General features: G+C 41.5%; 1 protein-coding gene across 4 annotated transcripts in view; it reads left to right on the top strand.

Annotated features, from left to right (window-relative positions):
* Positions 1-13,372, top strand: part of CTNNA2 (catenin alpha 2) — a 933,346-nt gene that overhangs the window by 56,869 nt on the left and 863,105 nt on the right. The window lies entirely within an intron of this gene.

Genomic DNA, 13,372 nt, shown 5'->3' with positions numbered 1-13,372 from the left:
GGATGGCGTCATTCATTTTTAGCGTTTGCTTTCACTTATTCTTGAACCTACAGCTTCACTGGGCTTTGCACCTGTTGTGAAGTACGCGGGCCAGTTACTTACAGAGCTTAAATTAATTGCCTTACACATTTGAACCTGGTATTAAAATACAGTATTTCATTCATAAATGAAGAAAGTTCCTTGTTTTCTGAAATGGTGTTCTTTCATGACGCATCATTTAGGAAAGAAATATCTTCTAAAAACGATTAAAGCATAATTTCCACTTTAACGTTAATTAATTTTTCTTGTTCGCTCATCTGAAAATGGGAGTATGTGAGTTTGCAGCCATGTTTGTCATGTAGGTTTTACATCTTAAGCCTTCTTTCAGTTTGATTTCATGAATTTTCTCTTTGATCTTAGTGCGTTTCAAATGTTTGTATGAGAACCATGATTCAAGCACATAAGGACTGTGTTTTAGATGGTGTTAAGATATCATGGCCACCTGTGAGTTCTTATATTTTGACTTCATTGTAGGATTGTTGCTTACCACCCCAAAGAGTTCAGAATGTTTAATGCTTTCTTCATTCTTCGAAGCAGTGGTGCATTTTTAACTTAATTCCATTAATTATTTTGGATAAAATTTTCCAATATTGCACTAAATGATATTTAACTACATTCAAAATGTATTTAGAAAAAAATTTTAATTCATATCTGACAAAGACATAGTCCTCATTTAGAAGTGTTATTTTGGGTCATTTTGCAGTGATAATGACAAGTTACTAGAAAATTAGTGACATTGCCCTTTCAAGTTGTAGGAAGATGGTTACAAATTATTTCAGGCTTCAAGAAGTTACAAAAGATAAATTATTTAATATTTTGATTGGCAGGAGAATTCCCTTCATCCTTTATAAATTATGTATTGTAAATAGCCTAACATTTATTTAAAAACATTAGTTAGTTTGGTGCTTCAAAATAACACTGACTTTTTCCCCACAATTTTGAAATCCAATTAGGTCAAGTGTATGAAAGTCAGTGGTACTTCAAGGTGTTACCAAGTCAGTAGAGCTGGAACTCCACCCGTGTTTATGATGGTTTTGCTTCATGCAGTCCCTCAGAGCTGAAAACATTTGCTGTTCTGAAAATGAGGGAATCTAAGTTTAATTTAGTCCCTACATTTGGGAAGGTGGTATTGTGTCCTTTTTAATCTGATCCTTTGATGTAAATAACGTTTTATGAATTCACTTGATAAAAAGGTAAGTGGAAATGGATGATTTAAATGAAGCTCGGCGTCCAGCCTCTGCACTGCCTCTAATCGGTAGCCGTTGAGGTGTGAGTAGCTACTGTGTGGAAATCCTCCTGTGGACCCGTCAGCCCGGCCGCCCAGCATCTGAAGGGGGGCTGTAAATGAGGGACGGCTACCCCAGCCCTTAGCAGCGGCATCGCAGTAGTTCCATAATTAGAAGTGCGGATTTTATTACGTATTTTGCTTGTTAAATGTCCTGTTTAGATATTTTGGCCTTTTTTCTCTTTTCATTTGTCCTTTTCTTATTAATATGTGGAATTTCATTCTGTTTTCAAGGTAATATTCCTTTGTCTGTTGTACAAAGTTCAAATATCTTCTCCCAGCGAGGAGCCTGCCGCTTTATTATTTCACGGAGCCTTTTGGCGCTAATACTTTTAAGACAGGTCGTTTGTCATGGTTTTAACGTACACTTTGTGGGTATTTCAGGGGAGGGCATCCTAGTTTAAGAATTCTTTCCTAATCTGAAGGACAGAAAAATACTCTCCTATATTTTCTTCTTAGTGTTTAAAAATTTTCCTATTATGTTCAAATCTATCATTCATCTGGAAGGCATTTTTTATGTGTGGGTCAGGTGAAAATCTCATTACGGTTTTCGCTATGTGGATAAGTGACCAGTTCCCCCAGCAGTATTTGTAGTCATTTGTAGCCTTGTGTTCTCCAGGCGCACCTGCCAGGCACCCTCTGTCTGGACTGACCTCCCGTATAGCAGCGGGCTGCTCGGGGTGCTCAGCTCCGTCCTGGTCTGTTGGAGCATCTCCAGGCAGTACGTTTTGTCTTAATTGCCAGTTTATATGCAGCCCTACTGTGCAGCCAGATAAGTACTGGATCTGACCTTCCACATGGTGTATGTTTTCCTTCCTTTCAGTCTCTTTGTGTTTTAAAGATATTTCCTGTCAATGGCACGTGTCTGTGCACTGGCTTGCTTGGCTTTTTCGTTATTGCTGTCGCCCGCTTTCATTTTGTTCAGGGTTCCTGTCGTGTTTGATGTTGCTGCTTGTATCGTATGCTCTACTTGTCTTTGACGCCGTCTTTTTTTATTTTCGCCCTTTTTTCTGCTAGAATTCCATTTGTTTTGTAATCAGGCGCCAGGCCAGGTTCTAAGCCAAATGTAGAAATGCTGCTATGTCTCCCTCATGGCCACGGATCACGGCTTTTTCAAGGTCTCATCAAAGATTTAATCCTGTGTTTAAAGGTGCTCACAGGGCCTCTGAGGCACCTGAACTCCTCCAGCAGTGGTCTGTTTAATATAATCCTTCCTCGCGCCTCCTTTTGTCACCACATTAAATATGGGTAATACCTGGGCTTTTAAAATAGAACCCTGTTTACTTGGGGTGAAGTCAGGACAATGTGGTTTAGCCCCCAAGCCTTTGGCTCTTCTCAGCACAAAGGACAGATGCTTCTTCTGAACAGAGTTCCCACAGACTTGCGAGCAGTTTGACACTGAACACAGAAAATTTAATGACAAATGTTCTGCTCTCAAATGTTACTATAAATGTTAACCATTATTTCAGGAAAGGCAAGTAGGTCTGAATTGGACCTTTTGTCAAGAGATGCCCATCTTAGCTACCCTGTGTGCTGATTAGATTTGGGAAACCTGTGCTTTTTAGGATCTGCTTCTTGATGTTAAAAATGGAGAAATTTCAGAAACCCAACAGATCATGTGTTACCTTTCTTTCGAGGTATCCATGAATTATCTTTATTTTATCTTTGAGTTTATCAAATCCCGATATCCAGAAGTATGCCTGGCTCCCAGGAGTCATTAAATAAATGTTTGCTGAAAAAGTAAAAAGGGAAGTGGGATGGGATGCTAACTGGAAGACATCTAAGTGACAAAAATTAGGCAGAACTGAAAATAATTTTACCCTTCCACCTTTAGAGGGAGAAAAGTATCACCACGATAATGGAATTTTATACATAACAACGCTGGCAATTTCCCAGTGATGTTAATTTTAGGAACACACACCTACTTTAATTGTTGGCTGCTGCTTGTCTCATAGAAGAGGTACCTTTAGAAACTGATGTTTCCATTTGCAGGAATGCCAGGGGGATGGAACTCTGGCCGCTGTGAAATAACTTTCCATACCAGTTCCTGAGAATCTCAGCAGGCGGTGAATTAAGTGATAATTTCAATGTTTCAAGGGTAGTGGCAGCTGTGCCTTTCCATAGCATAGACTTAGGAGGATCAACTAAAGCAACATTCTTCTTTGTATTTGCATGAAATTTTGTAATACTTAACATTTTATGGTGATCAGAAGTCTGAAATTGACCACAATCTCCTATCTCTTTGGTTACTTTTTAAAGAGAAGTAATGCAGGTAAAAAGATTCGGAAAAAATTCAGTGATTGAAACTGGCTCCACCATCCACTGCCTTGGTTACCTCCTCTCTGTATTTATTACCAGTTGCTTGATGAATGTAGCCGAGGCAAGGATGTCTGAAAATTTATATTGCGGAAGCAGAAAGTTAACTCAAATTTGGGTGTTGTGTTATCAGAGGGTGTGGTAAGCAGTCTAACCATCCCTCAAGACGTCCACAGCCTCATGCCCAGGACCTGTGTACGTTCTCTTACATGGCAGAGGGGACCTTGCAGACGCGATCAAGGTTAGAGACCGTGAGTTGGGGAAATGATCCTGGATGATGTGGGTGGACCCAGTCTAATCACGGGAGCCCTGAAAAGCAGAGAAGCCTTCCTGGTTGTCCTTAGAAATGTAAAGAGAGGAAAGGGGCAAAGAGGTGGATGCAGTGTGTACAGAGTCCAGCTGCAGTTCTGGCTTAGAAAATGGAGGAGAGGAGCAGTGAACCAAGGACGCAGTGGCACCTGACGCTGGGAGCGGCCCTCAGCGGACAGCCGGCGAGAAGATGCAGACAGTTCTGCGACCTCCAGGAACTGAATGCAGGCGCAGCCCCGAAGAGCAAGGGTACGGGTTCTTCTCTAGAGCCTTTTGAAAGATGCAGACACCTTGATTTTTGTCTTTCGAGACTCATTTTGGACTTCTGACCTGCCACACTTCAAGATTATAAATTTGTATTTGCTTGACCTGCTACATTTGTGGTCATCTGTGATAGCAGTGATAGAAAAACGAATCCAAAGGGTGACGGATTTTTCCCTTTAAAATGGTCATGGGTACAACGGAGAAATCTTATAAAATTTATGAAGACAACTGGTTCTTAAATAAAACATTTTTTCTTAATTGAAAACGAACAAAGTGTTGGCTAATTTATATAATCTGAACTAAATAATTTTTTTTTTTCCCAGAGTGTATTTCCTGATGAACGGGTAATGTTGACACATTGCTACTTGATATATAAACATAGGGGGAAAAACATCAGAGCCTTCCATTGAAATAAAAATTCATTTATAGTCAGTTTTGATGCTGAGTGACTTGATTTTACCACTACGGTTCCTTTCAAAAAGGAGCTGTATGTAACTTCCCAACATGTTAATTGGGAACTTTTTGATAGCTGCTCTGAAAAGCAAAGTGCTGTTAGGATCACCCCACATTACTGCCTAGATCAGGGCATCTTGGCTAAACTTTCATGTGCAAATTAAATCCCTCCACAGTCTTGTTTTTAAATATTCCTCTTGGAGATGTACCTCAAAGAAGGATCACACATACAACCCTGTGGTTATTTTTAACTTCCCGTCGGTGGAGACAAATCCAGAAAGGAAAACATTAGTCTTTGCTATGGCTTTGATTTTGCTAGACTTTAGAGTTTAATTTTTCCCAAGGATAAAAAAGATGAGAGGAAATGAGAGTCCGTGGATCAACAAGTTCTTTGCCATTTTCCCTTTCTTCACCGGACAGCGATGAGCCATATCTGTACTAAAACGTGTCCCTAAATGCTCACGAGCCTGTTCAGGGTAGTTCTGTGGTGCACTGTACCTCCTTGTTTCAGCAATAGAAGAAGAAGGCAGAGGGAAAAATGGAATTGAAGGTGTACGTGTGAAACTGGAAAGGGGCCAGCAGAGTAAGCAGCTTTATCATTTACTAAATCATTCTCCTGGCAAAAACACATACAGTAGTGCAAACGGATTTATCTTATTCCAAATTATGCACTGAGTTAACGTTCACATTTTGTTTCTTCTATAATCCAACTAGGTCTGTTGTTACAATTTAGAGAATTGCAGATGGCATGGTTTCTCTACTTTGGTGTGACATTACAGAATTCAGACAAATTATGCACATGAAGCTATCCCATGAGATAATCCTGTCTCTTCTAATTCTCGTGTCTCCAGGTGCTTTGTCCTAACTGTGTTGGATCGCGCTCCCAAGGCGATGTTAAGTGCGTCGTGGTGGCGATAGTGGACGTGTATTTCTTATTCCCGAGTCTGCTGGCAGTATTTCTGGCTTTTCCCCATTAAGTGAGAGTTGGCTTTTAATGTTGCATTACTATAATGTGTGAAGAATGGGAATGGGGCTTGCTTTATTATATGGTGCCGGCTCAGGCCTGCCAGCGACTACAAATGGCATTTTAACGAGGATCTGTGTCAGTGATGTGGTTTGTTCCTTCTGGGCTCCTGGTGCAGCAGGGGTGCACCGGCACAGCTGCGCTCTGTGCGCCCCCCTGGCCCCTGCTCCATCGGGCAGCAGGGCCGCCCCCGCCTTAGGGGTCAGTCCTCATCATCCCCTCCCCTCAGCCTACATCCTGGTTTTCTTGCCCTAAAAGAGACTCAGAAAACAGTGCATGGAAGTGCTTCTGTGACGGAAGCTCATGCCCAAACAAAACCCCTCAGCTTTCGGAGTAAAGCAGAGCCCTGGATGGGAATGGAGCCCCTGCAGTGATCGCTGGCCCTTGGGCGTCCCGTGTCCCCACTTTCTCGCTCGCTGTCGTCGGCGTGGGGTGCTGCGATGCGGCGGCCCTCTGCACAGCCCTGCCTTCTCCGCTCCTCTGCTGTGTAGTAAATCTTCACGTGTTACCAGACTGTCAAGAGGACGGCATTCCTTTAATTATTTTCTGTCAAGAATGTCACCTCCTGAAACCATGGCCTCCCTTCTTATTTATGATCGTCAGTGCTGTCAGCCTTGTGGTCAGACGTCTTCTGTCTTGGAGCCTGGCCCCCTGCTTCCTGCCACTGGCCAGTTCCCTATTTTTTTTTTTTAATGGAGTTACTGGGGATTGAACCCAGCACCTTGTGCATGCTAAGCACGCGCTCTACCACTGAGCTATCCCTCCCGCCAAGCTCCCTATTTTCTCACCATATAACATAATGGTGTTTTATCCCTTCTTTTCAATGTTTATAGTTTTTGTTTTCCACAAACTCTTCCCCTTTTTAGTTTTTTTTTCCCAGCACTTTCCTTTTTTGTTAGTTTTCAAACATTTAAATATGAATGCTCACTCAGACAAGCCTTTATTATCTTGTTCATCATCTTTTATAATTTCACTTCTTACCACTAAATTCGTGTAAGCAGATTTTTAGCTTTGGGTTGAGCTTCCTAGTTAAAGATATCTTTGCATTGTATCTTTGCCTCTTTGTATTCATTTTTATCAGAAAAATCTATCTTGAGTTCCTGCTGTTCTCAATTATCTTGCAATTAAAGGGAAACTTTGAAGTCGATAATCCTTTCCAAAAATTGACAAAAATATAGCCTCTTATAGGAATGGAAAAAAATGTTTTCTGATATGGATTTTATGCAATAAGTAATGGTACAGAAACTGTACTGAGAAAAAAAGTTGTGTAGCTACCCTGAAAGGGAAAGAGATGGTTACCACCATCCATTCAACAAATATTTAGTTTCCTGTAGTGTGCAACACTCTGGATGCACAAGGCCGGAATGCTCTTGGGGCAACAGTAGAGTTAAGGCTGACACACAAAATATTGGGAAATAATATTGGTACTTAGATAAGTGCCACCTGAGAGGTACAGAGAATAACGTATAGTCAGGTGGATATAAAAGCTTTTAGCCTTGGATGATTCAGATATGTTAATAAGAAAGTAACAGTACTTTACTCATGGGGTATTTGGAGGGCTCAGTGGGCTGTGGGTGTAGGGCTCAGCAAACTGAGAGCACATAGTGATAACTCAATAAATGTTAGCGGTCCGTATTGCTAAAGATCATTGGGTTTGAAGTATCCCTAGCTTTGTGTTACTAGCTCTACATTTTAAACTGTTAGCTAGAAGGAAAGACATTCTGCCCCCAAAACTGAAGCATCTGAGCAGGACACATGCCTGAGTAGAAGACCATTGTATTTTCTTCCAAAGTGAGCCACGGCCATGCCTCCAGCTAGCCTAGGCCACTCTCTGGAAGCAGTGGTAGGTCTGTGCCACTGCTTGGAACAGCGACAACAGAGTCATTGATTAATAAAATATACCTTATATAATTTTAGCCTGGAAAAAAATCTTTTTTTAGGTTAAAAAGAAATAATTGCTTGGCTTTCCTCATCGCAATATCCTTTGGGTTATAAATTAGAAGTGTGTGTGTTTTCTGTCCTAAATCCTATCTTTGTATGCTCAGTGAAATGGTCTAAATTGTCCCCACTATTGTCCCCTTTTTTCCCCATAGTGAGGTTCATTAACACCCATTGCCGTTAGAAGGTAGGAGACACATCGTTGGGAATAATCCTGTTTAAGACTTTTCCTAGACCAAATGCAGCCAAGAAAATGAAAAGTTGGGAACTTGACTCAACATTATAAAGAAGGAAGTGAAATGTATACTAAACAGCACCCTTGTCGATTACAGAGAGAGTGATGTTCACCCTGAGTCACGGTGGTTTTTCTTCAGCAATTTCCATGCTTTTCCCTGAGAAACCGGCTCACTCCTCAGAGTATCGGGGAAGCGTGGAGACAACGTGATGACGATTGAAGGCTTAAATCAAATTGACAGAGGTCCCTGTCTCACTGAGCTGCGGGTGTCTTCTGATGTCTCTCTAGGAATTTGAAGACTGATCTTGGCAAGAACAAAAATGGGTTCAGTCTTCAAATTTAATTAGAATGCACAGCTTGTAAGTCCCTCTTGTAGGGCCACACGATCAGAGGCAGTATTTTCATTACAGATGACACTTCATTATCTGTAACGTCTGAGTGCTTAACTCGATGTTGCCCCCGCCCCCGGTGGTTACAAGTTTGACTGCGAAGGAATCAGAAGGTAAAGGTTTCGTTCCATCCTGGTGAAAACAGGTTTCATGTTACACCTGCTCTAACTGCTCCTTTGAGGAGACTTGTGAGCGTTTTCCCCAGTTACCTTCTGAAACATGTATGTTTAATCATGCTATGCTGTGTGTGTATTTTGCAAACCTGTAGGTGTGTGTGAAAGGACTTACATTTTTGTCTCTACGATTCTTTGTAGTACTTCTCAGGGAACACAAAGATTATTGCATTTTAAATTAGTTTGTCAGTTCCCATCCTTATTTATTGAAACCTACTGCAGCTTCATTTATTGAATGTCTTCACATATTCAGGAGCCGGGCAGTATTTTCTAACCAACAGGGGATTTGATTCATGTAATATATTGATGTGAACTTTGCATTCCAGAGGAGTTACTGGGTGACAAAATATCTGTCCTTTATCCTTTTCTACCATTTTCTTAATCTGAGATGTTTTCATAAACACATTATACTTCTATTTTAAAACTTATGCTTTTGTTCCTTGGAAAAAAAAAAGCTCCAACATTCCAATTGCTCTTTCAGGACAGGACTTTCAATAGCTGATACAGACTTGTTTGTCTGGAGTGTGTGACCCTTTCACTTTTTTCTTGATACAGAATAATTAGGGCTGCAATAAACATTATTGTCTTGCAGTGTCAGTAGTTTGCTTTTTAAACCTTACCAGATGAAGGGAAAGCTGTATTTTATTTGAAAATTAAATGGAAGATGAACTACTGTCTAAACCTTTTGATGTGCAAAGTGGCTGAATTTTTGGTCATTTCAGATGGAATCGGCTCTTCCTGAGGCATCAGTCGCACCGTTTGGTTTTGCTCTAAGCACAGGGACTGAGCACAGTGTGTTGTTTTAATCTTCTTCTCTGTGCTCCTATAGTGTGTTTGTATTGCTCTGGGAGATTTATGTTGGTGTATAAATTCAGAATGGTGTACAAATACAAATTCAGCGTAAGAACTAAACGTAATAACCGAGGCTCTTCTTGTTTAAAAGAAGCAAACTGTTATAAAATTCTGCCATGGATAAATGTGACCATTTGACTTTTTCCCATGAAACTTCAATTTGAATCACCTCATGTTGGATCACTGGACCAGTTTATAAACCAGAACACGATTTGGGAATGACTGGATCACACGAGGCAAGTGGTGTGACAGTGGCTTCTCAATAGGATGTGTTTATAAATGTTATTTTGAGGAAATTTTCACCATGACTTAGAAAAACACGTTGAAAGGGGTGGTTTGATGGGACGGTTCCGACGTTTATGGAGCCCGCACCCCCAATGACACGGCTGGCTGTTAGGCACGGTGGTCAAGAAGGACACCCGGCAGGGGGCCAAACAGCAGAGTGTGTCGTAAGACTCAGCTTTAATTATTTGAGCGTCACGCCGTTTTTGCTCTGCGTTTATTTGCACAGACACCTTCCCGCGCCGTTTCGTATACGGGCTTCCCTGCCATCCGCACGTAGAGTGTCGCTGTGAACTCTTTTACAAGCCCAGCGGCATAAAGCAAAGAAGCAATTACCTTGGGACGCAACTTCCTGTGACTGCTTAGCTTCTCGCTTTTGTTCGTGAAAGCGAGAACCCGCTTCAGGGCTCTTCCCGTTCGCAAAGGTGGGAACTGACGGAGGCCGTTGGCGAGCGTCCGGTGGCGGGAAGCGAGCCTGCGGGAAGCGGGGGGGGGGGGGGGGGGGGGGGGGACCTGCGCTCGCCCCTTCGCATCAGGTCGCGGGGAGGGAGCGCTCTGCGCGCACAGCTCGCCGGCGGGTCGGGCTTCCGTCTTGTTCCGGTTCCGCGGGTCCTTTTGCACGTGAGAGACCAGCAGTTCTGCGGGGATCCCGGCCTCCGGACGGAGCCTTTTAGATGCTAGTGTGGCTTTATGAAAACGTGCCTGCATTTGACGCACGAGTGGCCTGTTCTCTCGGGATGTTGAACAGAAAGGGTTTCTTTTGTTGATTGTTTCTTTCAATGTTGAGTAACTTGTTTGTTTCGTTTTTAACCTCCTTTACTTGTTTTTTTTTTTGTCCCCAATGGTGGTCATTAGAGCTGGTTTTAATACATTTCTTCTCTGGATTAGAAAAGTTAAATCGTTTCTCATTTCTCTTTTCTGCTCTCTCTGGAAGGAGTGAGAACCAGTGAGCTGCTTTTTGCAGCAGTGCCAGGTGAACAGTGGGTCATCTGCTTGGGGAAGTTCCTTTTTCGTGTGGGAGACAGTTTTGAGATTAGAGTTGTTTCACTTTTTTAAAGTTTGTTTAATTTCCTGATCTTCCATGGTTCCAAAAAATAACATCACACACACACATACCACGCAAATTCTTGCCTTTATAAGTCAACGGTGCTTTTTTTTTTTAACGCAAAAAAGGGATTTTGTTAGCTTTTGTATCCACAGTGGCCAAGGGCTGCGTGGCTTTGAACGTGGCTGAACCCAGGTCTGTTTCCACCGCTTGGTCTTGCTTTCTTCTCTGTTGCCTTCATTCTCAGGCTCTCTTCTCAACCCATCATTCCGCTCCTGGCTCTCTTCCTTCCTCGCTCCCGGCTGACCCTCTCTCTGGAAGTTCAGCTGAACTGCTGACTCAACATCTTCCTCGTGTCCGTTACCTCCCCTGCTTTACAGCACAACTCCAACACCTAACAGTGCTTCCTCTCCCTGGTACCCGCGTGACCAGCACTTCTGAGGAAATACACAGCGATACAGGTTGGCTTCCCCGCAAGTTCACGGTCATCCGCTGCAGCTGAGGTCCACTGCTGCCCTTCTTTATTATTATTTTGCTTCTTTTTTTTTTTCCTGTTCTGAGACCTATTTGTTTCATTAAAAATTTAATTTAATTTAAATTTAATTTAATTTTGGTAAGAGTACAGAATGAGATATGCTCTCAAAATATTAAGTGTGCGTCGTTGTTGACTGTGGGTACCCTGTTGCACAGCAGATCTGTAGACTTCGTTCATCTCGCTTTGATGCTCATTGACTTAGTGACTCTCCATGTCTCCCTCCTCCTGCCCTGACACCACCATTTCATTCTTTGATTCTGTGAATCTGACTATTTCAGATTTCTCTGATGCATACAATCATGCAGTATTTGTCTTGCAATGACTGGCTTATTTAACATAATGTCCTCAGGGTTAATCCATGTTGTCACATTTTGCAGAATTTCCTTCTTTTTAAAGGGTGAATTGTGTTCTATGGGGTGTATATATTTTCTTTATCTATTCATTTGTCAGTGGCCATTTAGGTTGTTTCTACATCTTGACTCTTGTGAATAATGCTTCAGTGAACATATGAGTGCTAATATCTCTTTGAGATCCTGATTTCAGGGATTTTTTTCTTTTTTGCATAAACACCCAGAAGTGGGACTGATGGGTCATATGGTAGTTCTAGTTTTAATATCTTGAGGAACCCCCACACTGTTTCCCATAGCGGCTGCAGCATTTTGCTATTCCATCAACAGGGCACAAGGGTTCCAATTTTCCCACATCTTTGACAGCAGCTGCTGTCTTTTGTTTTTTGGTAACAGTTATTCTGACAGGTGTGATATGATACCTCATTGCGATTTTGACTTGCATTGCCCTGGTGATTAGTGTTATTGAGCACTTTTCATATACCTGTTGGTCATTTGTATGTCTTCTTCAAAGACATGTTCAAGTCCTTATTCCATTTTTAATAGGTTATTATTATTAGTTTTACTGTTGAGTTTTATATGGGTTCTTTATATATTGTGGACATTAAGCCATTATCAGATACATGGTTTGCATATATTTCCTTCCACTCTATAGGTAGTTTTTTCATTCTTTGAAATGATTGTTTTCTTTGTTGTGTAGAAGCTTCTTCGTGTTTTTTAACCCCCTGACATGATTTGAAATTAATTTTTTTCTCTTAACTCTACCTTTGGATTTGCTATGTAAACCTTAATAATACTAGAATCCTGCAATCAAAGAGAGGAAGCAGTAATTTTTTTAAAAAAGAAGGTTAAGCAAATAGAGGGAGAGGTACAAATTAGGGCTTAATCCATGACTTAGGGGGATGTTTTCAATTTGGTTTGAGTAAAACACCCTGTTGGTAATAGTTTTGACCTCAGAGCTGTTGGGGAGATTAAGAAGCTCTATAGCCTGATGTGGTCCAGTTGCTTACTTTTGCTTTCGTTGCTCTTGCTTTTGGTTCATTTTCATAAAATCATTGCCAAGACTGATGTGGTAACACTTTTTCTCTGTGTTTTTTCCTAGGAGTTTTACGGTTTCTGGTCTTTATGCTTTAGTCTTTAATCCATTTCTCTCTCTCTCTTTTATTTGTTGCTTATTGGTCTGTGCCAGCTCATTTCCTGTGGCTTTTCCCCTCAAATCCTTCTACCGATCTCCATCTCCTCCCACTTGCTCCCTGATTGTTCAGAGCAGCAGTAGAGGAGAGAGGCTAGGAGCAGGGACTCACCACCTAGACGGGGTTCACATCCTGGGTAAATAATTTGATGTCTCTTTGCTCTGTTTTCGTCAGCTGTAAAATGGGGATAATAATGGCATCCATCTGCTAGAGTTGTTAGAAGGATCAAATGCGTTAATGTTGGTAAAGAGCACTTAAAATAGCTCCTGACACAGAACCAGGAACTATGCGAGTGTTGGTTATTTACCGCTGGTTACGTGGAGGCTTTGAAGCCCTCGTACCTGTGTTTCCATCCTCCATACCTATGATTTTTGTCAACAGCACGTCCACTCTTAATGCACTTTCTTCATTCTCAGAAATAGCGTATTAAAAGATCATCCTTCTCGTTTCTTCCTGCCTCTGGCCTAGGTTTCATGTTTATCTCTCTTTTTTCCACATCTTAAATCTATTCCTTGATGCCAAATCCATATCCTCAGCCTATAAGCTTACTAAAATCCCTCCCATTCTGAAAACAATAAAAACTTTATCACTATCATCATCACCATCTGTATCAGAAAAAAAACGATGAATAAAAGGCGTCTTCCTCTGATAATTCCTCGTATTCCCAGGGCCTTTCTTCTTCTCTTCTGTCAC

Source organism: Vicugna pacos, chromosome 28 (genome assembly GCF_048564905.1).
Source record: "Vicugna pacos chromosome 28, VicPac4, whole genome shotgun sequence".
Taxonomy (NCBI): domain Eukaryota; kingdom Metazoa; phylum Chordata; class Mammalia; order Artiodactyla; family Camelidae; genus Vicugna; species Vicugna pacos.
This window is presented reverse-complemented; position numbering and strand designations above follow the sequence as displayed.